Consider the following 25,088-nt stretch of genomic DNA (forward strand, 5'->3'; position numbering starts at 1 on the left):
GTAACGAATTATACGACTTAGCAAAAATACAAACTTTTTGCATTGAAAGGTTCAGAACTAGAAGATAACATCTTCATGAAAGTTTTAGGAAATTAAATTCCCTTTCCAATGATACCAAAATCTCTGAAATTGGAATTATATTCAAAGAGATATTAAATTTTACCAAAACAGTTTTGGAAGAACAAGATTCAAGAAACGAATTACATGATACAGAAGGAAACTAACTTTTCGACATAGTATAACTCCGAATTCACGAAATGTTTCTTCATGAAACTTATGGAAAATTGAATAAGCTTTGAAACCATATATAGATCATTAAAAATGGACAAGAATTGAGAGAGTTATGGTATTTTAAGTGAAAGTACTTTTTCTGGGAATATGAAAAAAAACGATTTACAATAATATCAGAAAGATGATAATTTTCGACATAGAATATCACCGAAATGGTGAATAGTTTCCTCATAAAAATTTTAGATCATCGAATAAGCTTTCTAACGATATAAAAATCGCTGAAAACGGATCAATATTGAGAGAGATATGACTATTTTACTAAGACAATAATTTTCAGAAAAAAAAAAATAATAAAAAACGAGATTTCATAGTTTAACCTAAAAGTTCACAAAGTTTAACCTAAAAGTTCACAACAATAAGTGGAAGAACTCTCTTACCTCTTGATGACTCTTCTTAATCAGTGCTAGATCTTGAAATCTCAAATTATTAGAATGGTGATGATGATCTCAATGTTATGTTGATGAAAATCATGAGTTGTTTGGCGAAGAGAATGAAACAAGAAGGAAAATTATAAATCTTTGATAGATAGCGAGATGGATAACTTGTAGGGTATAGGATTTTATGAGTGTCTTCTCTAAGAATTGTATTCAGGCTGAAAGAAAGAGATTGAGATTGAGTTTTATTTTTCTCAGGGTTAGAGGCTCTGCATATTACGTATCAAGAATGTGATAGATTTAGGTTTTATAATCTAATTAAACCCATGAAAGAAAATAATAAAATAACCCCTGTAATCTAATACTAATTTAACTCTAAATAGAATAATTAAATAAAAATCTTATTTGTTAGATATAAGTTTTAAATTTGAATTTTAAAACTTAGAGTTTCTATACTAAACTTAACAGGTCGTCACTTTGTACCTTAATTTTGACCCCAATAAAGTTAAAATTACGATAAATCTGTTTCTACATAATTGATAGATCTCTGAATTATCTTTCCAACGCCACTGAAATCACCTCAATCCGAGCTCTAGAACTCCAGATATGATCATTTTACTAAAACAGTTTTTAATCCTGCGAATTTATCCAAACCTACGAATTTTTACCATTAATTAATTAAACTCACTAAATATATTATAAAACCCTAATGGACCTTCATATTGGGCTTTAATTAAACGATTACTTACTCTGTAAAAATACCATAATATTTTACTTTCGTAGTTAATACAACTTTAACTCTCTCTAGAAAATTGGTACAACTACTCTAAGCAATAATATCAACTCACTAACAACACAAAGAAACAAGATAATTATCCTCGCTCAATTAATATCCAAAGAAAAAAAAAATTAAATACTATTTTAATCTGGATATTACAAAGGACCAAATAAATCAATATGAAGCAATTGCAAAGGTCTAGTAGTTGCAATCTCTTTCTTGGAATGAAAAGATGTTTTAATTTGTTTTCCAAATTGGCATGCATCACAAAGTTTATCTTTAACAAACGGAATAGATGGCAAACCAATAACAAGATCCTTTCTAACCAATTTTGAAATAGAATCTATACTAGCATGTCCTAATCTTCTATGCCACAACCAAGAATTATCATTCATAACGGTTAAACATTTATTTTTACTATCAAAAGAATCAACATCAATAACATACACATTATCCTTCCTTACTCCAAGGAAAATAACTTCATTGGTTGAAACATTTTCAATGGAGCATTTTGAGGATTCAAACACAACATGAAAACCTATATCACATAATTGACTAATACTAAGCAAGTTATGTTTAAGATTATCAACAAGAAGCACATTTTTAATACATGGAGAGTATATGTTACCGATATCACCAATGCCCAAGATTTTTCCTTTTGAATTTTCTCCAAAAGTGACAAAGCCACTTTCCTTGCTTTCAAAGCTTGAAAATCTTGATGGATCACCGGTCATATGCTTTGAACATCCACTATCCAAGAACCATAAGCTTTGGCTCTTTCTTGTTGATTCCTACAAAAACAAGTTCATTTGTTGGCTTTTGGTACCCATATAACTTTGGGTCCATTCATGTTAGTTCTAGAACCCTTTGGTACCCATTTAGTCTTGCCTAGATATGCAAATTTCTTTACATGACAATAGGAAATAGTATGACCATCTCGGTTACAATATGTGCATGTAAAATGAGGTAGACTAGATGATTTCACAAAAAAGTTTCTCAAAAATTTTTGTTTCTTACTAGGATCATAACCAATACCATTTTTTGAAAAACCACATGATTGGTTTCCCACCATGAGATCATAGCCTTCCTTACCTCTAGTGAAGGTATATATGTCATTTTTTAGGCTTCTCACATGGGCTTTCAATTCAACAATTTCTTTCTTATGTGAAGCACATGTAGCACATTGAGATTTAGCTATAAGTTCTTTTTCATTTATTTTCAAAATCTCAATTTCTTTTAAAAGCATGTTGGTCTTCTCTCTAAGGGTTTGGTTTTTAACAAGCAATTTACCAAAATCATCAAATAGTTCCTTAAATGAATTAGACAACTCATCATATGGCATATCTAAGTTATCATCATCATTTTCGCTATCACAATCATTTTGGTTAGAAATGCTTACCCCATCATCAAGTGCCATCATGCACATGTTTGCTACTTCATTCTTTCCTTCTTCTTCGGAGTCCTCTTCGTCACTATTGAGCCAATCCGCCAACATTGCCCTTCCTTTGTATTTGTTCTTCTTTCTCATTGGACAATCCATCTTCATATGTCCGGGCTTCTTGCATTCAAAGCAAATTGGTGGATCATCTTTGATTTTTCTTTCTTTTGAGTCACTCCCTCTTTGTGGCTTCTTCCCAAAGTTCTTTTTGAATTTCATGAACTTTTTGTATTTCTTAGAGAAGAGTGCCAAGTCCTCCATGTCACTACACAAGCTTTCCTCATCTTCTTCACTAATGGCATGGGAGGAGGAAGACTTGAATGCAATAGTCTTCTTTTTCTTCTCAACTTCCTCTTCTTCTTGAGCACTCATGAAAATTTCATGGTTCATGAGTGAGCCAATTAGTTCTTCCAAGGGAAGTGTTGAGAGATCCTTGGCTTCTTGAATGGCAACCACCTTTCCTTGATAAGCCTTGGTGAGACTTCTCAAAATCTTGGTCAACATATCCTTTTGAGTAAGTACCTTGCCAAGAGAGTTCAAACCATTAGTAATTGTAGTGAAGCGAGTATACATATTAGCAATGGTTTCATCCGATTTCATCTTAAAGTTCTCATATTGAGTGGAATAAATTTGAATTTTAGTTTCCTTCATAGCACTAGTTCCTTGATGAGTAACTTCAAGCATTTTCCACATATCATAAGCGGTAGAGGCTTGTTCAATATTTTTAAAAATGTCTCTATCCAAACCACATATAAGAGCATATTTAGCTTTAGCATTTTTAGAAAGCATTTTCTTATCATTTTCATCATATGCTTCATAAGTCTTAATTACCTCAACACCATTTATGACATGTTTAGCAACATAAGGACCACTAGACACAATATGCCACAAATCATAGTCAATAGATTGAAGGTAAGTTTCCATTCTAATTTTCCAATAAGGAAAATCTACTCCATTGAAGTATGGTGCTCTATTTGTGCTAAAACCTTCTAACATGTTATTTTGTGAATTACTTGGAAACGCCATGCTCTAGATTGTGAAATCTAATCAAATAATTTGAGCCCTCGCTCTGATACCAATTGTTAGCCCAAGATATGTTTCCAAGAGGGGGAGGGGTGAATTGGAAATTTAAACTAATTTCAGAAAATTAAAACTTTTAACACAAAATTATGCAATTAGTCAATTAATCAAGTAAAAGCAAGTAGTATGGCAAGCAATATATTAAGACAAATTATTAAACTTGTAAAGTAAAGAGTTTAAGGATTAGAAAATGCAAACTCTCGATTTTTACAAGGTTCGGTAGAACTATGCCACCTACGTCCTTGGTCTTCAAAGCTATGGACCTAGCTTTGAGTTCCAATATCGAGCCAAGTTAACGGGCTTGACTAACCCTTACAACCGAGAAATTTTCACCAAGGTATTTCCAAACCTCTTACAATAGTTTCGCACCCCCGAGGACTATTAACCTCTTTCTCGGATTGTTGAAGTGCCAATCTCACTATTACCTGGTTGTTTAAAAAACCGGTGCCAACCTCACCTCAATCACAATATGAAAATGTATTTGATATACAAGCTAAAATCACTCTAGAAATATGATGATACAATGGAAACCTAGAGTGAAAAGCAAGCACACTTAAGATGAATAAAATCAAATTTTGGCTCAAAGTGTGTGAAAAGTGTTGGTTTGGATTTCAAACTTAGAAGCTCCTTAATCTCACTTAGATAGGTTAGATATATGTAATAAATGCTCAACCAACTTATTTTTTGAAAGAAAAATCGAGTTTATATATTGTTTGATAAAAAAACTAGCCGTTTATAGCCGTTAGCACGTTTCCCGAGGTGAGGTCAGCCATGAACTGGAAGTCCGGATGGGAACCGGAATTCCGGATTGATTACAACCGGAATTCCGGTTGCCATCCAGAATTCCGGTTGCCATCCAGAATTCCGGATGACTGACCAGAGGCAAAAGTGCCATTTTTCGGGACTTAAACGCGCATAACTTCTTACTCGATTATCCGATTTCAGAAATTCCAACTTTGTTCTCTTAGTTAAACAAAATGTAATTTAGAAATTCAATCAAAAAAAATTGTGAACTATCATGTGAGAAAACTTGTTGCACAAGTTAGTGAATGGGCCAAAATTCAAATTTATAAAAACTTAGTGTGCTATGCAAATCACTTTAACAAGACTAAAGTAGATTTATACCATTTAATTTTGAGTAGTCTTGATGTAGATGAGCCTCCTAGCTTGATTTGCATGTTTTTGATCCCAAGTTGACTTTTCCCGAGAGTTGACCTTGACTTTGACTTTGACTTTGACTTTGACTTTCGGGTTGACTTTTTGACTTTGGGCTTTTGAAGACCTCTTTTGAATAGGGTCTTGAGTTGTTGATCCCTTGATGAATCTTTTGCTCTTGATATGCTTGTTGAATCCATTTAGTGTTGCTTTCAAAAGTTTGGTAAAAATACCAAAATATTTATTTTCTCTTTTAAATTTGCTACAAAATCAATAAATCATTAGTAACAAATAATAATCAAATATTTGTTAATCATCAAAACAAGGAGATCGAAAAGTTTGAGTTAACAAAAGTCACTTGCTAGTTCAATCTTAGGTTTTATATTGCTTCTGAAAGTAATATGCTGCCGTACTTTTGAATATGGTTGAGTGTGTTGTGTTGTGACTACAATTTTTAACAAAAAAAAAAAATCATGTTTTGAAAAAGGTCACCTGCTAGTTCAATTTTATGGTTTTCTATTGCTTCTGAAAGTAACCTGGTACCTTACTTTTTGAATATAGTTGAGTTTGTTGTGCTGTGACTATAATTTTTAACAAAAAAAAAAAATCATGTCTTGAAAAAAGTCACCTGCTAGTTCAATTTTAGGGTTTTGTATTGCTCCTGAAAGTAACCTGGTACCTTACTTTTGAATATGGCTGAGTGTATTGTGTTGGGACTATAATTTTTTTTAGAAAGAAACATGTTATTTTAAATTTCTTATAAAGTAACTTGTTAAATGAATTTTATTTTTTCTTTTTGCTTCAGGAAGTGACCTGGCACCTGTAATTTTCTTGGAGAATGAATTTTATTATTAATTTATTATAGAGGATAGTATGAAAGTAACTGCTACTCAAATTACAAAGTGATTGGTGTACATATTCAAGATAATTGTTCATTATTTGATCTTGGGAATTTATTTGATCAAAAACGAAATAAACACTGATTGGGACAATATTGAGATCTCATACCAAGTAGCTAAAAGTGAGCCACCAATCAAGTAACCGTAATTCCAGAAGACTTGCTGATTATACTAATGAAGTTGTTGACTTCATCATTGAAGAAACTACAAGAAACAAAAGAAAAAGGGAGGAAGATAAAACAATCATTGAAACTCACAAGTTGCAAATATTAGTAGAAGGACAATTTTTCAAAGATAATAAATGTTCAAATTTGGACTTTGCTACTTTGTGCAAATAATCTACTACCATGCAAACTGAATTTTGTTTAATGTATTGAGTTATGACAGAGTTTTATGAAGAAAGTAATCTGTTCATTTACAAAATAAATCATGACATCTGTATTAGTAATATACCTAGTTGAGTAACGTGTTAATTTGAAAAGTAACCTAGTTGTTGAATTTTAAATTTTGTTTTTGCTTTAGGAAGTAACGTGGTACTTTTACTTTTGATTTTGGTATAGTTTGTTGAGTTTTGATTGTATTTTTGCTCAAATTAACGTGTTTATTTTTGCTTCAAATTGTAACCTGGCACTTTTACCTATACTTTTTGTATAGTTTGTTAATTTTGATTCTATTTTTGCGTAAAGTAATCACATGTGAATTTTGTAAGTAACCTGAGACATGTATTACTAAATATAGTTGACTGTGTTGAATTGTGACTATTTTTTAATAAATAACCTTGTAATTTGAAAAAGTAACCTAGTAGTTAAATTTTTAGCTTTAATTTTTCTTCAAAAAGTAACATGGTATCTGTAGTGCGTGTTGTGCTATGGTTGCACAAAGTAACGTGTTAATTGGAAAAAGTAACCTGGTTGTTAAATTTTACATATTATTATTGCTTCAGAGAGTAACTTGGTACTGTTAGTTTTAATTTTAATAGTAATAATTAATTCAAATGAAAATCATTCCTTTATAAGTATTTAGAATAAATTTTCAATAATTATTTTTGGGTAAGATTAGTATCAAAAAGTTAATGTAGAATAAAATAATTTAACTAATAAGTCAAATATTTATTTTTCTAATCTAAAAAAAAAAAACTAACGTGAAACACAAATATATATATTAAATTACAAATTTAATATTTTTAACTAAAATAAAAGCAAATTTTTCTAAAAGATAATATAAATCTTTACAAAATAAATTAATAAAATAAAATATGGCTTTATTTCATAAAAACTTGGACATATGGAAATATAATTCCACACAACTAACTTAAATTAGAAAAAAGCCATAGATTAAGTAAAATCATAATTTCTCCATATTTATCAAACTTGAAGAAAAAAATCCATATTCTACATAATTTCCTCAAAAAAAAAAGAGCATTGCTATTAGGCACCAGTGATGCTTAGCACCTTTTCGATATGTCGCGTTGCGATTGGCTAGCGATCTTCCATAAAAGTTATTATATTAAATTATATGTGACCCGATACTTAGTTGGATCAATAGTAATATTGACACATAGGAGGGTGTTAGGCACCACTGGTGCCCTTTAGCATTTCTCAAAAGAAAATGATAAACATGAAGGTTTTTTTTACGTGGTTTTGTAGTTAAAATTCTCTATATTCCACGAGTCAATCTTATTAAATTTCTGATATTGTTCTCTTTACTCTTATGAATTTTTCGTTCCTTATAACTTGTCTCTATTTATAATTACATACTTAGGCAGTTAAGTACAGAGTTGACTGTAATTTTTACAATAATTATCTCCTGAAATTGTGAGGTTTGATTACATATCACGTAATATAAATGCGGTTATTATTTCAATATCACATAGCTGTGATTAATCCGCTTTTACTGGGTCAAGATAATCGTGTATTAAACACGTTTTAAATCGCAACGTCCTGGGATGTCTCGACAGGAACTCAGTACTAATGACTTTGATAGCGAGCTGAAGCTTTTTTCCCTATCTCTCTGAGGTTGATAATGTACGCCTCGTCGCTTCTTCGCTTGAAGGTACAACGCTTCATTTTGACAATCGAATTTCTTAATAACAAAGAGTACTTCAGCAGTTAACATAATTTGAATGTCAGCTTCTGACTCGTCAAGATTATAAATCTCACTGAAAGATGTCAGAAGTTGATTAGTGAAAGTAACAGGAGCGTGCCTTCCTATATCGAGGTAAGCGCCTCGCTTATTAGCTGATTGGGTTCACCCGACTGTTATACTTAGTTTGTATATTGTATATTATACGTTAAGTCTTGTCATAGTTATTATATCTCACTTACGTCTACTCATACGTAATGAGGTTGAGGTCTCGCCTTGTGCATCCAATATCGTATGGTTTCTCGTTAATACACAAGGTAACAGATTGTATATCTTTATCTCGCATAAGACCTTATAGTCTGCAAGTTGAAAATATACTCTGTCACCTCCAAATTTAATGAGTTATTCCATCAAATGTAATTATCGTTACACGCATTGATCCATATATTCTCTTTAATTTGACATGTGTCTTCCAATGAAATAGTAGCCGAATTTCGAGTATAACAGTTGTTATTATATATATATATATATATTTCTATTATAAGGTATATATTTTTTATTATATGATGTATAAATTGTATTGTATAGTACGTATGTCATTTTATTTTAGATCATGCATGTTTAGTTTTTATTTTATTATATATAAAGGTGATATATAATTTTGTAAGTATAGTATAATTATTTTATGGTTGTATATAATTTTGTTAATATGGTATATACAATTTATTTTAATAATATTATATGATTTTATTTTTTATTGTAGGTACATATGTTTTGCTATATGGTATATGATTTTTGTTGTCTATAGTATAACATTTATTTAAGATGATATTTAGTTTCTATTTTATTATATATAAAGTTATTTTGTATGTATATATATTTTAATAGTGGTATACATAATTTTGTTAGCATGATATATATATTTTTTGAGTATTAATTTAGTATTGTTATATTTTTTGATGGTATATAATTTTATTACTACGGTATATTAATTTTGAGTGATACGATATATTAAATATTGTTGACTGTTGTATGTATTTAATGATTTAATATATTTATTCGTTTTTGTTACAATATAATAATATGCAATACTAAAAAATTATATAACTTAATTTAATTATTATATATTTTAAAAAATAATAATTTGAAGTAAATGTATTTTTATAATTTTTATTAGTTAATTTATTATATTTGGTTTTTTTTTAATTGTTTTAAAAAATGAACATTTATTAACTTAATTAAAAATGGGGTAAGTTGAAAAATGCCTCTTTTATTAATCTATTAACCAAATTTACTTCTAATTTTTTTTTTTAATTGAAACATACCTCTTTTTATATGTATTGTACCTAAAATGCCCTGACATAAGAGAGTCACATGGAGAGTATCTTGAAATTAAAGGGGCAAAATTGGTACAATATTAAAAAAAAAAGGTAAAAGTAATAGACTTTAAAAAAGAGGGTAAAAATAAAAGAGTACAATATAAAAAGATATAGAGTCTAATTCTCTCTTTTAAATTTAGAGTTATTTTATATTTCAATGAAATCTAACTGAGCTATCTTGGGCTTGGACTGTTATGGGCTCTATTCTCTTTGAGCCAACTTTTTAAAAAAATTATTTCATAAATACATAAAAATAATAAATATATATTAAAATATGATTGTATAAAATTTTAAATATTTTTTATAATTTTATTTATGAAAAATACGGTAGTTTCATATATACTAGGTAGGAGTTACGTGCCGAGGCACGTAAAGATTAGTTTTAGGTAAAGTTTAGTTATTTTTTTTTATTTCTTCTTATTTAGATTGTATGTAAAGGTATGATCATACGAATAATTTGTTTTATCAAATTAATATTTGTGCTATTATAATTGGTTGGTAAAATATAATTAGGTATATATAAATCATAATAAAATAATACTTATTATTTACTTTTAGAAAATTGGGTATATGAAATACTTGCATACACTACTCCATGTAAATCCATAAATAACAAGTCAAGAGAAAGAAAAACAAGCTCAGCAGCAAGAAAAGTCTCAACACTAAATAAAATAAAATTACTGTAACAAAAAAAAAAAAAAAAGGTAACTTCTTCCTAATCTTCCATTGGTTCAACTGCTTGAATGGTGAACTGATTGTACTTTGAAGTCATTGTTCGGTTTGCATCTACGTACAACTGAATTCTCCATTTTTTGGCTGATAATTGCTTCGTAGTTTTTTGGACAAACAACTTATGTTTCTGTAAAAAAAAATGATTAGTTATAAGTTTTAATGTATTTCTATGTACGAAAATGTATAATTTTTACATATTTATTTTTTTATAGTTACCTCGTCCGAATATGATCTTAATTGAACTGCAGTACATGAGAATATGTTTTCTGCAACATCACCGAACATCACAGCATCTAGCAACTCTGTACCATCGTCGAGTTGTACATATGTCCTTGCACTAATAATTTATACAGAGTATGTAACGGTTAGTATGAATATGCAAGAAGTTCAAATATTAATTATACTATTGTGTAGTGTTCTCTTCTCATATTAAAGATCAAATACGGTTACTTTTGAATTAATACCTGAAATTTAAGAGATTATATAGCACACAGCTTATGAAAATACTAAAATTGATGTCACAGATATAATAATACCCGATCAGCGAATAAGCTCTCTTTCTTATTTGTCTTGAACAAAGCCAGTTGAAACTCTTCCTACAACACAGGTGTAAAGCGAACGAGTTAAAGACTACTTAATCTTAATCACTTTTTAAACCACAAAGGAAGATAACAAACCTTGTTAATTAATCCATCATCGATCACAAAGAACTGGCGATCTTCTTAAAAAGTTCATAAAGCGCTTCAATTTCGCTTACACTGACTGCATTCAATAGACATAATTTTCCATTGTCAATAGTTAGAAACAGTGCAAATAATTTCCAATGATTCCATACTTTAAATTCTTTCTTTCTACATTCAATAAGCAAAGAATATTCATTGATTACTCCTACTTTATACTCTCTCTCTCTTACTTTAGATTCTCACTGTGGAAAAAGGCAAACAATTTGCAATGATTCCTACTTTTTTTCAACAAAAAAGAAAAAGAGGCTCCTCACCTAACCCAAACATTATTTAGGTACTTAAAAAAATAGTCAAACCTCAAAACTTGTTGGAGCAAACCACACAAGATTGAACATTTGAGCTACCCTTCTTGGGTTTTAAACGATTCCTACTTTAAATTATGATAATTTGACAAGTAGATTGAATTATTCAGCAAAAGCAATATAATATATGAAAATTTTCACTAATCTATTTTGGTTGAGAATTCAGAATCATACACGATCTCCCTGCAAGAACGATAAGTCGTCTAGCCCTCTCGATTGGTTATACAAGTCGAGATCAAAGCATCGCAATAGGGAAGCAAATAAATGCTTAAACCCATCTATGCCTTTCCGACATGATATTTTCTCTAAATCAAAACACTCCATATCCGTTCAAAGAAAGCCGATAAAACATGTGTGAGAAATTCATAAATGTCTTGAATTCGATCGATACTACCTTCAAAGTAATGAAAGAGCACAATGAATGAACAAACACGTTAACCATTTCCTACTTCGATATTAAGCTCAACTAAAAAAGATTCTTCGAATTTTCGACCACCAAATATTTTATTTATTTGTCCCTGGAATTAACACAATATGATAAAAGTGTTCAATGTTGAAACAACTTAAACATGTAAATGAGTAAATTTGAGTCCTAAAAGATTGAACTATCATATCATTACTCATAAAATAAGAAATTTTTAGAATCAAATTATTTTCATGTGAAGTATCGAAGATTGTACTCTATATGAACTAAATTGTTAGAACAATGTTAAAGAAGTAAAAGTTGGAATCAACACGGTTGTTCAATGTTGAAAGAACTTAAATATGAAAAAGAGTAAATTTGAGTCCTAAAAGATTGAACTATCATTACTCTTATGAAATAAGAATTGTTTTAGAGTCAATTATTTTCAAGTAAAGTATCAATGTTAAAGATATAAACCAAGCATATTATTAGAACAATGTTAAAGAGAGTAAATTTGGGTCCTAAAAGATTGAACTATCTTCATATATATCATATGAACCAACTTGATTGTTATAACAATGTTAAAGAAGAAAATTTTGAAGCTTTGTTACAAGCTTACCATGTTAACTAAAAATTCCACCATTTAAATTTTGAAGCAAAACTTCAAAAGATTCAAACTTCCACATACCCGAAAGCTTAAATTGCGAGTTCATAAAGAAAAAATCAGATATTATAAACACAAACAGAAGAACAAAAATCGAAGAAACCTATTTCATACAATTAAAGAAGAAATCCCAAACCTATACACAAGAATTACCCATAACCAAGAATTCACCAATTTTTCAAATCTGAATAAATGGAACAAAACCAGGATCCAAGATCCCAATAAAGAAAGCCAAAATCCCATTACGAAAGTACAAAACTTGAAAACGGACAAACGATCCAATAGTGCAAAAGGAAAATTCCCGAGAAAAAGAGTTGAAAAGAAAACCCCCAAAAATGGGTTATCAAAATATTGGAAAGATCATAATGAAAAGAAGAAAAAGGAACTCACTTTTTTGTTTAATGCGTTTGGCTTGAGAGAACAAAAAAGCAAGTGAGTAGAGAGAGTTGAGTCGAGCGTAGCATTAAATTTTCTCTTCTCGTTTCATAAGAAGAAGCTGTTCATCAAAATTAGTTAGACACTGAACAAAAAAAAAAATAAACTTAATAGCATTTTGTATTCTACTAAGAAAGTTAACCAACCTCATCAAATGCCTCAAATATATCAATGCTTGGTTGATGTATGGTACGGACTTCTGATCCTTCCGTATCAACAAGTATTGCGTACGGTCCCTATCACAATGCGTGCTGCTCGTGAATATCAAGCAATTACTAACTGCGTGAGATGAAAACCAAAGTATTGAAGGAAAAAAAATACACAATGTGTAAGTTTTCTTGTAAATTGCTATAACCTCATCGGAAAGAGAAACATGTTACCTTTTGCGATATTGTACCCCAGTAACACGGCCAAGAACAATTTGTATTTGTTGTGTCATGCTTTGCTCGCGCCTAGATAGCTCTAATATCCAAAAGCTTCAAAATACAAAGTACGCCTCCAATCGAGAAAAGCAAAGAGTAAAAATGAAGGAAGGCCGTAACACGATAAAATTCTAATTTGGGTCTCTACTCGATTAAAGCGAACTTATCAATTTCCCTAGGAATCATCGAAGGGAAAGAAAGTTCAAACCAAGTAAAGAAACAAAAATAAAAAACCCAATCAAGTCTTTACCAAACCCACAACCGACCCGGAGAGAGAGAGATTCGTCACGAAACCACGGAAATACTAAAAACAACCTGATTCGAGGAAAAGAAAAACGATCCAAATTTGAATCAGAGGAAAAGAAGAAAGAAACTCACTTGGGAGAAAAAAAAAAGTCTGTAAAGAGAAAACAAACAAAAGTAGGAAAAAACCCAAGTGGGGTTTTAGTTTTTACAGGATCGGATTCTAGATTAGGCTTTGGAGAGATGGTTTTAATGGTCAGACATGTGATTTGCTCGGAAAATTTCTAGCTGACCCACGACAATCCAAGCCTAAGGAAGTTTAACCTAAACAATAAAAAGATCAAATTTTTACGACAGGGCTTGTATCTATAGTTCGAGTTTTTTCTGGTCCGGTAAGATTGCAGTAAAACCAAACCCTAAAACCCTAACTTTCATCCGAAAAGAAACCCCCAAACAACCGGTACTGAAGATCGATGAAGAAAAAACCCAAAGAGAGGAATCTGCGAAAGAAGAGGAGGAACAAGGTGAATGGGTTTATGAGGAGGAGGCTGTGGCGGCCATTTCTGGGTCGCGAAAGAGAGGGATTGAGAAGGTTTAGCTTGTGTTTGTTGGGGTTTGGGGGTTTGTAGAGAGACAGAAGACTCTCTCGTGTAATGAAATGGAAGCCCTAATTTGAAGAATGCTATCCCCAAATCCAATTCAGGGATGAATCCTGTGGCTCGCACGTGCGGTAGGGACGAATTTAACAGAATATTGATTTTTTTGGGGTTAAATTTAACAGAATATTCTTTTATTTGTAAAGAATATTCTGTTAAACCAAGAATTGCCGTTACATAGGCACTTTTAATATATAAAGATATGTATATTTATATTTTACTCTTATCAAGATATTGTTAATTTTTTAATATTTGTATGTTATGTTTTTATATTGTTTTGATGTTATTTTTATGTAATTTCTTTTTTATTTTTGTGTTATTTTTATAAAATACTATAAAAATGTAAAAAAGAACTTTAAATGTAAAAATGTTTAAATTAAAAGAAAAAAAAAGTGTTATTTTATGCAATTATCTCTTTACAAAATCTCATTGTTCAGATAAAAAAAAAATAAAATCTCATCCTGTTTGGTTCTCTATCACATGGAGACTTAAAAAAAGCTATATTGGTGTGCATTCATTTTATACCTACAAATATGAGAACGTGATTCAGTCTAAAAGTGCTCTTTTCATAACCTTTTATTATGTTCTATATCCAAAAACATTATAAAATCCATTTGTTTAAGGATTTTTATTTTTTTTATGTTATTTTGGATTTAAAACTTCTTTTTTTTTTAACCAATCATTAATTTGTTTTTGCATACTAAATATATATCTTATAAAATTAAGTGATCTTGTCTATTTCTAACTAAACAAGTTTTGTGTCAATCCTAAAAGCATACCCAACTTAAATTTAAACTTTTAAGTTATAAAATCCATGACCGAATGGCTATAAACACTGGAAAATGCCTAACTTAAAATTTGTTTAATTTTTTTTAAAAAAAAATTGTTTGATATTGATTTACGTTGCGAATAAAAAACAAAATTTATAGAAGTTAAAACTTAATTTACTGTCTTTTGGCTAAGAATTGTACAAAAATATTGAACACAATTAATAATAATATGCAAAAGAATAATAACTTTTCTGTTTAGTTTCATAGATGCAAAAGAATAATAAGTTTTTTTAATGTTTAGTTTTATAGATATATGTGACCATACGTGTAATTGTTGTTAACAAAATTAATAAATGAAAAATAAAACATTAAATTAAATTAAAGTTAATGGCTGGATGCAAAAACAAATAGATGTCTTCAGTATATTTGTGTAAATTTTGTATGTAAATAAATATCATTATAATTTATATATAAATTAAAATAAATAGGAGGAATTGAAGCATTAACTAATGAAAACTGAAAAAATATGAGTTTATTGAATCACAAATTTATCATATATTTCGCACATTAATTATGATGATGATGATCATCATCATCATCATCTGTAACGGAATGATAACTAAGCTCCAAAGAGGCCATACCTCCTTGAAAGAAAACAATAGTCAAAAAAATATGAAAAACAGCAAAGAAGAAATCTGAAGCAGAGACTACTAATTGAAGACTAGTCTGATAATGAAAATGATGAAATAATATGGAGGCGGACTCATTAAACGAAACCCAACCAATACAAACCATTACAAGAGCCGATGCATTTTTAAAATAGAGCTCTCTATGGGCAGTGACACCCATTATTAATAATCTGTTAAAATTGACGATCCTTCTAATCTCTAAAATTCTTTTCAGAGAAAACATACACAAACTTAAGGGTGCAATCATCCACATAAAGAAGATACATGCTAATTTCAATATTGGCTGTTGTAGTAAGCCGCAACGTATACAAATCTTTAAGAAAATAGCTGCATTGAAAAGAGATACACACCAACATATCCCACAAAAACCAGCCAGCATCCACCACTTCACCACCTTCACCACATCATTATTCTTACTATTACTGTTAATATTATTACTACTCATCATCATATCTCCTCTAAAAAACCACCCCCACAACATATCTTCAGTCATCTCATGAGTCTTATTATTATGCGCCATTATTATAGAAGAAGGTATACAGTGAAACAGAAAACAGAAAGAGAAAGATAGATGGGTACTAGTGCGTACCACCAGTTTGTATTTATAGGCGTAGCTCTTATAATTCAAATTTTAATAAACATGCATTCTGTTACAGATCTTATTTTAATAATGAAATAAAAAATAACAAACTTTCAAATAACCTCCACGTTTCTCTCAAAACAATAATAAAAGATAAATATCACAAATTTAAACTATAGATGTATATTAGCTAGATAGATACCTCCGTAATACCATAAAAATATTATTATATATCTATATTTATTTATCTAGATTATTTATACTTAGTATTATATTTTTAATTTGTATTTTTATTATGTGTATTTTTTTAAATTTTATAAATTAAACAAAAATACTTATTAATTAATTAAAATAAATATATTAATATTATGTATTGAACAATATTTATTAATAAAGAAAAAATAATTTTCACTAGAGTATTGATCGGAAGCATATGTGTCTGTTACCTTCTCCATTTTCTTTCTCTCCGTCCTTCTTTGTCTCGATCTCCTCTAACCATCAAATCAGGAAGCCTTATGAAGATCTTTTTTGTAATACCCGGAATTAAGAAAAAGATTAGCAAAGTCCTAATTAGATAATTATGAATAAGTGAAGAATTATATTATTATATAGTTCAATATATGTGAAATTTTATGAATTTTAATATGTTAAAGACCTCGTTGGTGAGCCATGGGCATTTTGGTAAATATGACCCGAGAGGGGTAAATTGATGAAATTAATTTAATTACGTGCTTAATAGAACTATATTATTATATAGTATGCTTGTGTTTTCTTTTCAGGTGTGTTCTGACAGGTTGGCGCGGTATAGTCACAACCGGGAATTTCGGACCGAATCGGGTTCGGGCTCGAAATGCAATTTGGGATTAAAATGTTGGAATTTTATTTGATATTTGATAATCTGAAATTGGTTTGAAATTAAATGTGTATGAATGTCAAATATGCCCTTCAGAGTGTTTATGCATGTTATTAGCCCTAGGGGCAAAATGGTCATTTGACCATATTTGAGTTATATCTAATAAAAGTTGATTTTTTTTAGGAAATAGATAATTTTCTGGTTGTGTATCCCTCTCACCCGATCTCTCTCTCTCACTCAAACCCTCTCATTTCTCAATCTTTGATTTCTTGAGAAATTGATGTGATTATTGCATGAATTGGAGCTTGATACTTGGGAATTGTTGGAGTTTAGCCTTGAATTGAGATTTGAGGTAACTTTCCTTGGTTAATCTTTATTTATTAGCTGAATTTTTAATAAAGAGGAGCATGAAATAGATGTGGTGTTCTTGATTATGCATGTTGTTAGATTTGATGCTTGATCTTGGTTAATTGAGCTTGTTGTTGTTGTATGCTTCTTTGATGAGTTTGGGCAGAGATGTTATAGTGTTTTCTAGGTTGGATTTTCATATTTTAATAGTGTTATGCTGCTGGGTTTTTATTGTTGATATGTGGGTTGAAGCTCAAAGTTTGAGAGCTTGAAGTTGTGAGTTTTAAGCATGTTTTAAGTTGATTTTTACAAGCTGAAATTGAAGATTTATTATGGGAATTGATGCATGAAATATGTTTATTTGAGCATCTATTGTTTGCTAGCAACCCTATTTGATGATTTGGAAGTTTGGTTGTGATTTGGGATGATTTGGTGTTGATTGGAGGCTGAAAATTCGTGTTCTTGCTACTATTTTGTGGGTTTTGAACCCAGATGCCGCGGCATGGTATTTAGCATGCCGCGGCGCGCTCATTTCTTTCTGCGCAAATCATTTTTTCCAACTTCAAATAGCCATAACTTTGTGATCCGGACTCCGATTTGGGAGTTCTATATACCGTTGGAAAGCTCTTTTTGAGCTCTATCTGAATATTTGAATTTTAAATGCCATGTGAATATTTTATGAAAGTGAAATCAGGGTTAACCCTATTTGTGAAAATCCCGAATTTGTGTGACTAAGATTACCGGCACCTGATCAGGAGCACCCGGGGATTTGGAATCTCTGATATTGCGGGACAACAAGTAAGACAGTGATTAGCACGTAGAGTATGCGCAGTGGCGCTTATATTGAGAATGATATGCATGAATGTTTAGTAACCGGGATTAGGGTTATTATCCTAATAGGAACGGTCTAATAGCCTAGGGTTATTACCCTAGTGATATATGTGTATAAATGCCATGTCATGTTAATTGAAATGAGATTCAAGGATTATGCGTTCAAGGCATAATCAGGTTAGACTCGGTACTCATAGCCGAGATGAACCACTTCTAAGGCCTTAATGTATTTAGACGTGTGAGAGCAACACGTGGGTCTATGTCACGTAGATTTAAATAGATGTGTGAGCGCAACACATAGGTCTACGCCACGTAGACATAAATGGGCATGTTGATATAATAATCAGGTCTGTGATATACAGACATAGGTGAATGGCATATCTATTAAATAGTATGATAAGCATATTATTATTGTTATGATTTATACTGTTTTGCTGGGCTTGGCTCACGGTGCTCTACTGTGCAGGAAAGGGTAAGGCATTAGCCAATCAGCCATGAGTTTCAGGAGCAGAGCGAAGAATGTACATGTTCATGCCACTTCAGACCAAGCGGGTTATGGGTCTATCAGTGTTGAACTTTTGTATTCTATTTTGCCGCTTAGGTCGGCTAGAAAGAAAAGACTTGTAATAAGTTTGTAAATATTTTTGGGATCCCAACTATTTTGAAAAGTTTAAATATATTACAAGTTTATTTTCATTCTATTTAATATAAAAGTTTAAATTCTGCGTTATTTTAATTAGTAATCCCGATTAGGGGATTTGGGTTTCATAAGCATTTTGGGTAGCACGCCTAATTATTTAGGGTGTTACACTTTTCATCTCACAAATCTGGCAGCGAGTCGAAGAGTTGGAGGTGATGATGAAGTTTCGGGAGACTAAAATCATCATGAGCTCTAGTTGCCCTAGTGAGGAAGTTATGGTTAGAGATAACTCAAGAGGTATTTTACGAAGCTTTCTATTTTTTCTATTAAAAGCTTGAACGAGAATTCATTTCAAGGCATGACCGCTATACTTAGACATGAGATTAGTGGGACACTTAGCACTAATTAATTCGACTATGTGATTATTTATACATTTTATGCTTTATAGACCCTATTTTCATGAAAATATGTGTTATGATTATTATTTCTCAATTCTAGAGATTTTATTAAATTATAGGTGTGATATGCATGCTATATGTGAATTTTCATAATTTTACATTTTTATGCCTGGTAATACTAGAAATGGGTCGCGTGACAATTTTAGTCACATAGATACAAATTTGTATCAAGTATTTTATGGGACAATATTGTTGGATATCTTAAAATATCGGGGTTTAACGAAGTAACAGAGTTGGACCATTTTACCCCTAGGGTTACGAGATAACTTAGCGGGGAAGTAAGGACATTTTAGTCTTTTGCCCTAAGTGATTAATCACCTTTTTTAAGCGTTTCTAGGGTTGTGACTCACCATTTTATTGGTGATCATCTGCTTATGAAGAAAACAAAAGGAAAAACAAAGTAAAAAGGAAACCTAAGCCTAAAGTAAAAGTCAAAAGAAAAGAAAAAGGTAAAAACTACCAAATGACCTCATTTTTCTTCCTCTCCTTCGTGGCTTCTGAACTAAGGCCAAAACCCAATATTTTCCACCATTTTCAAGCCTCTCCTTAGCTGGAATTCATCAAGGAGTTCAACCCCTAGCTCCTCCAAACTTCTAAGATAAGACCTAATACTTAAATTGTTAGTTTTCCTAAGTTTTGATTGGTTTTTAGTAGCTGTTTTTAGTAGGTGTTGTGATAAATCTAACACGCAAGTATATGTATCATTTTAACAAGTAATATTTAAGTAAATGAGTGTTGGAATTATTTTACAAGGATCTTAGATTTACTAACAAGTATGTTGTTTAACATCCTAAATATGAACTTTTAAAACGATTATAAATAAACACATATAAAGTATGAGAAACCTTACAGTGGTTGCAGCGGAATATGATGTCTCCTTCCACTCAGATTTTTAACCCTTGTATCCTTTCTGTCGCAGAGTATCACCAAGATTTGAGTTCGAATGTCCTTCTGTTGAATCTAGATTCTTCACGATCTTCAACACTATGATTGAGATACCACTTGATGTGTGTGGGCACTACTCTTTCACTCAAGGGATTCGGTTCAATAATGAAGAAGAGAGAAAGATAGGTGGCGACTAGGTTAGGTAGAAGGCACTCAGATTTTTCTCTGAAGGAATAAGATGCATCCTCTTTTCTTGAAGCCATCACTACTTATTTATAGTATGCCACTTAGGGTTAGGTTAGAATTATTTGGCATTAAAATAATGAAAAAATTAAATAATAAAACCTACATAAGTGGTCGGCCAAGTCTATGGATATTGGGCCCCACTTTTGCAATTTTGCTGTTTTATCATTTCGACATCTCATTTTCTCAAAAATGCCAATTATCAAATTCAACCATTTAAATGTCAATTTCAACTATTTAATAACTAAAATTAATTATTAAACAATATTTTCATTCAATATATTTATTAATTAGACTAATCAAAGTCTCTTATTTAACAAATATACCCTAGAAACTCTTTCTTTACAATTTTGCCCTTGCTTAGTGAAAAAATTCACAAACTAGACATAGTCTAATTTTAGAATTATAATTGATTAATCAAAATCAATTAAGTGAGTCTTACAAGTAGTATTGTCTCAACTAGTGTGGGGACCATGGGCCTATATATCCGAGCTTCCAATAAGTAGACCAAGAACTTACCAAGTAAACTCACTGACTTATTAATTCTTTGTTGCATCCACGCATATGTTAGGCTATTTTTAGCCTACTTTTTGGGTCGCTTTTTATAGTTGTTTTCCTTTTTTATTATTATATTTGGAATAGAATTACTCTTGTTTTCTTTGGTTTCAGGTTTCACACTTGGAATGTATAAATTGATCAAATTTCGGAAAACAACTATCTATAGAATAGACAAAATTCTACAAAAAAATAAAGCTGAAACTTCAAGCTTAAATTTGACTATGTTCTGATCAGATTGTAGAAAAAGTCAAAACATAAAAGTTTTAGATTTCTTTTTCTTCTTTCCAACGCATCTTGAATCAACTCATTTGGAGTTTGTATGTGAAAGTTATGCACATTTTACTGAAAGATGCAGAAGCTGTCAAATTTTGCTTCAGTAGTCGTGACCACCACTTTCCATGGTCGCGACCCTTTTTCATGGTCGCGACCATGGTCGCGACTAGGAGCCAAACAACAAGTTTTTTTTTTCGTATTTTGCGTATGGTCGCGACTAGGCTTTATATGGTCGCGACCAGGGGCGAAACACGAGATTTTTGGCCAGTTTTTGACTTTTTCAGAGGTAGCAACCCTAATTTCTATTTAAGGGGCTCGTGTTTTAGAAGGAAGAGAGGAGAAATTGGACCCTAAAGTGAAAGAAGGAGGCAGAGGAAGTAATGGTGGCGATCCGGAATGCAATCACCAACTAGTTCTTTCTTAAACTCTTAATTTCTATGTTAATTTCTGTTTTAGTTTTGATTATGGATGTTATTATGGATTTTATGAACTAAACTCCTATTTAGGGAGATGATGAATGTGTTGGGTTTTATGCCCTAAATAAAACTCTTTACAATCTGATTAGTTATCAATATAAGAAATTTGAAGTGATTGATGTTTGCATGAATTTTACATGCTAATGGTTTAATATGTTAAATATGTTTATTACATTCATACACACAAAATCAGTTAAATCCAGATCATATGTTTATTCACAATTACAGTATCGTCAACACAGTGGAATGTGGTTGTGATCATATGAATCAAAAGTCTTGGTCCCTGTTTCATCAGTGTTATTGGATTTACACTAATGTGATAATCAGCGATGATGTGTACTTACACTTGGAGTAAGTGTTATGTTCTTTCCAGGACATTAGTAAAGTATACTAGTTTCGAATGTATGGAGTATACATTGGACTGGACCGATATTGCAACTAAGTTAAGATATTACAAACTTACCGTTATACATATCTTTCCAAGTCAATATCAGTAGTTGATCTTAAGATTAAAAGAATCTAAATCCTGATATGCTTGGGCTCAACTCAGGAGTACTATTCATGTTTTTTGATTTATTAGTTAAGCCTACTTTCGGGTCAGGGTGCTACGTATATTTTGGGAACATGATAGTATGATTGAGTGGGAGTGCTGAACATAAATATGGAATCTATAGCTTCTACTGGTGTATAGAAGTCAAGTGATGATTCCCTTCGAGCTTAGCAAATAGAAGTAAATGGATGAGCTCTTGTTTAACTGACTAATTATTAGATCACTAAACACCATTTACAGATAGCTAAGTGTTTTAAGGGGCAAAATACATTGAGGGGTGAGAACGGTAAAGAAATCCCATCTCGATGTAGATCATCTATATAGAGGATCTTTAAATCACAATAAGATTATAACAATGGTTAAATGAGATAGTATATTGATATCAAGAAACATACAATATGCTCTATATAAGTCTGAGAGTGCAATTCTAAGTTCTAAGAGTGGATTCAACGAAGAATTAATAAGTAGGAATTTACTTGGTAAATTTGGTTCACTTATTGGAAGCTCAGCATATAGATCCATGGTCCCCATTCTAGTTGAGAACATTCTGCTTGTAAGACTCATTAATTGATTCGTGATTGATCAATTATAATTCTAAAGTTAGACTATGTCTAATTTTATGAATTTTCACTAAGCAGGGGTGAAATTGTAATGAAAAGAGTTTCTAGGTTTATTTATTTATTAATGGACTTTATATGTCTAATTAATAATTAAATTAAATGACAATATTATTTAATAATCTATTTTAGTTATTAAATAATTAGTTTTGGCATTTAAAATGTTAGAATTGGAAAATTGGCGTTTTTGAGAAAATAGAGATAAAATTTGATAAAACTGCAAAATTAAGTGAGGCCCATTAACACACCATGGCCGGCCACTTAAATATCTTTTTCAAATTAATATTTTCATTATTTTAATGCCAAATAATTCTAAACCTAAACCTAGTAGTTGCCTATAAATAGAATGTGATGGCTCAGTCAAACACACATCTTTGAATAAGCCTTTCTGACAGAATTTTCTCTCTTCAGAAAACTGAGCCTTCCCACTTTCTATACCTTGGTCGAAACCCCCTCTCTCTTTTCTCCTTCATCTTTTTCGACCCTAGTGAAAGAGTAAGTGCCCACACACAGCAAGCAGTAACTCAATCATAGATTGGAAGACTGTGAAGGATCAAACTTGAAGAAGAAGGACATTCGGGCTCAGATCTTGATTATACTCTGCTACAGAAAGGAATCAAGGGTTAGAGATCTGAGTGGAAGGAGACATTAATTCTGTTGCATCAATGTAAGGTTTTCTCAACTTTATATGTGTTTAATTTATCGTTTTAGAAAGTTCATATTTAGGATGTTAATAAACATACTTGTGAGTAGATTTAAGATCCTGGTAAAATAATTTCCAACAGAATGTTGATTGAAATTACTTTTGGTTAATGATAATTTCTATTCCTCTTTTCTTAATTGTGAATTTATCCATATTTGTGTTTAATTACATGTTTAAGATTGATCACCTTGTACATGCTTTATGATCTCAATTCAAAATCTGAAAAGTGAGAATTGGGAATGCTAAAATTGGATAAACTAGGTTTTGATGTGAAACGAAAGTATTTGCATAGCCTTTGTGACATTTAGATTATTGCTTAATGCTGATTATATGTTAATCTATCTCAGAGATGATTAGATAACATGTGATTTAGGACCTAAAAGATCTGAAAAGAGTTAGGTTAATTTTTATAATCTGTCATTCACATTGAGAAAGAGAATAGTAATTAGCATTAACAATTGGGTACTTAAATCAATAGGATTCTTTTTCCTAAATATTCATCCATAATTAATTACACTTTTTATTATTATTATCCTGCTTTTCAACTTTTAGTTATTTAATTATTCAACCTTATTATTGATTCTACCAAATAGAAACAAGAATTCAATTGATTGGTATTTAGCAACAGTCCTCGTGGGAACGATCTCACTTACCTGAGTATTACTTGTTAAAACGATACGTATACTTGCGTGTTGGATTTATCACAACAAGTTTTTGGTGCCGTTGTCGGGGACTGTTTTAGTTAATATCAATATAGTTGAATTCTATTCTAATTTGGTTTCTTTTTATTTAAGTTTATAGATGTTTTACTGAATGTGTTTGACCTGCAAGGTAAATCTCAATGTTATACCTTGTGAATTTTGTCCAACAACATAATGAGCCATTCTATTCTGCTTGGGGGAGATTTAAGGAGTTCGGGGAGAGATGTTATTCCAATTTCTCAAGTGGGTGTTTTACTATATTCTTCTATAATGGACTTGATGATGAAACAAAAGGTTGGGTGGATTATGGAGCAGAGGTTACTGGAGAGCCTTTGTTAAGGAGAGGCCATGAAGTAATAAATTTGTTGAATGACATGACAAATTTTGATTACGATTGGCATTGGGATCCATCACTTCAAGGTTGGAGTCACCAATACCCTCCTTATTGTCCAAACTCACCCCAACCAATTGAAGAAGAGGAGGATATACTATCACTTCCAAAAGAGATTAATCGCTTGGCGGACATGGTAAAAGCTCTATGTGATAATTTAATGGCGCATGATTCAGAGAGTTTTAAGGATAATAAGTCAAATTACGAAAGATATGAGAGTTGTTTGAATATAGTAGAAGCACCATCAGATGAATACATAGAAGAGACTGAGCCTAGAATTGAAGAGAAAGAATCCTTTGAAGTGGTTGAAAATTTGGATACATTGGATACTTGCTCAACAAATGATGATTTCAATTTGGTGGATGAAGAAACATCCATCCTCAATGATGAAATTATTGAAGATCAAATCACAGTCAAGGATGTGGATGGTCATGAGGAAACTGAAC

The 25,088-nt window shown here is 31.1% G+C and overlaps 2 long non-coding RNA genes across 4 annotated transcripts; both read right to left on the minus strand.

The window, feature by feature from the left end:
- Positions 1 to 9,996: 9,996 nt before the first annotated feature.
- LOC133031802 (uncharacterized) lies at positions 9,997 to 10,989 on the minus strand. Of its 2 annotated transcripts, none has more exons than XR_009684880.1 (4): positions 10,886 to 10,989; positions 10,673 to 10,804; positions 10,425 to 10,545; positions 9,997 to 10,335 (listed from the first exon to the last, which is right to left on the minus strand). It is a non-coding gene; the product is annotated as an uncharacterized LOC133031802 (long non-coding RNA). The 2 variants fall into 2 exon arrangements; XR_009684879.1 differs by having other exon boundaries at positions 10,745 to 10,804; positions 10,886 to 10,984.
- Positions 10,990 to 11,686: 697 nt separating this feature from the next.
- On the minus strand, positions 11,687 to 14,378 carry LOC133031803 (uncharacterized). Of its 2 annotated transcripts, none has more exons than XR_009684881.1 (4): positions 13,136 to 14,378; positions 12,902 to 13,006; positions 12,711 to 12,816; positions 11,687 to 11,771 (listed from the first exon to the last, which is right to left on the minus strand). It is a non-coding gene; the product is annotated as an uncharacterized LOC133031803 (long non-coding RNA). The 2 variants fall into 2 exon arrangements; XR_009684882.1 differs by having other exon boundaries at positions 12,902 to 13,034.
- Positions 14,379 to 25,088: the final 10,710 nt, after the last annotated feature.

The sequence above is a fragment of the Cannabis sativa genome, chromosome 1, assembly GCF_029168945.1.
Source record: "Cannabis sativa cultivar Pink pepper isolate KNU-18-1 chromosome 1, ASM2916894v1, whole genome shotgun sequence".
NCBI classification, from domain to species: domain Eukaryota; kingdom Viridiplantae; phylum Streptophyta; class Magnoliopsida; order Rosales; family Cannabaceae; genus Cannabis; species Cannabis sativa.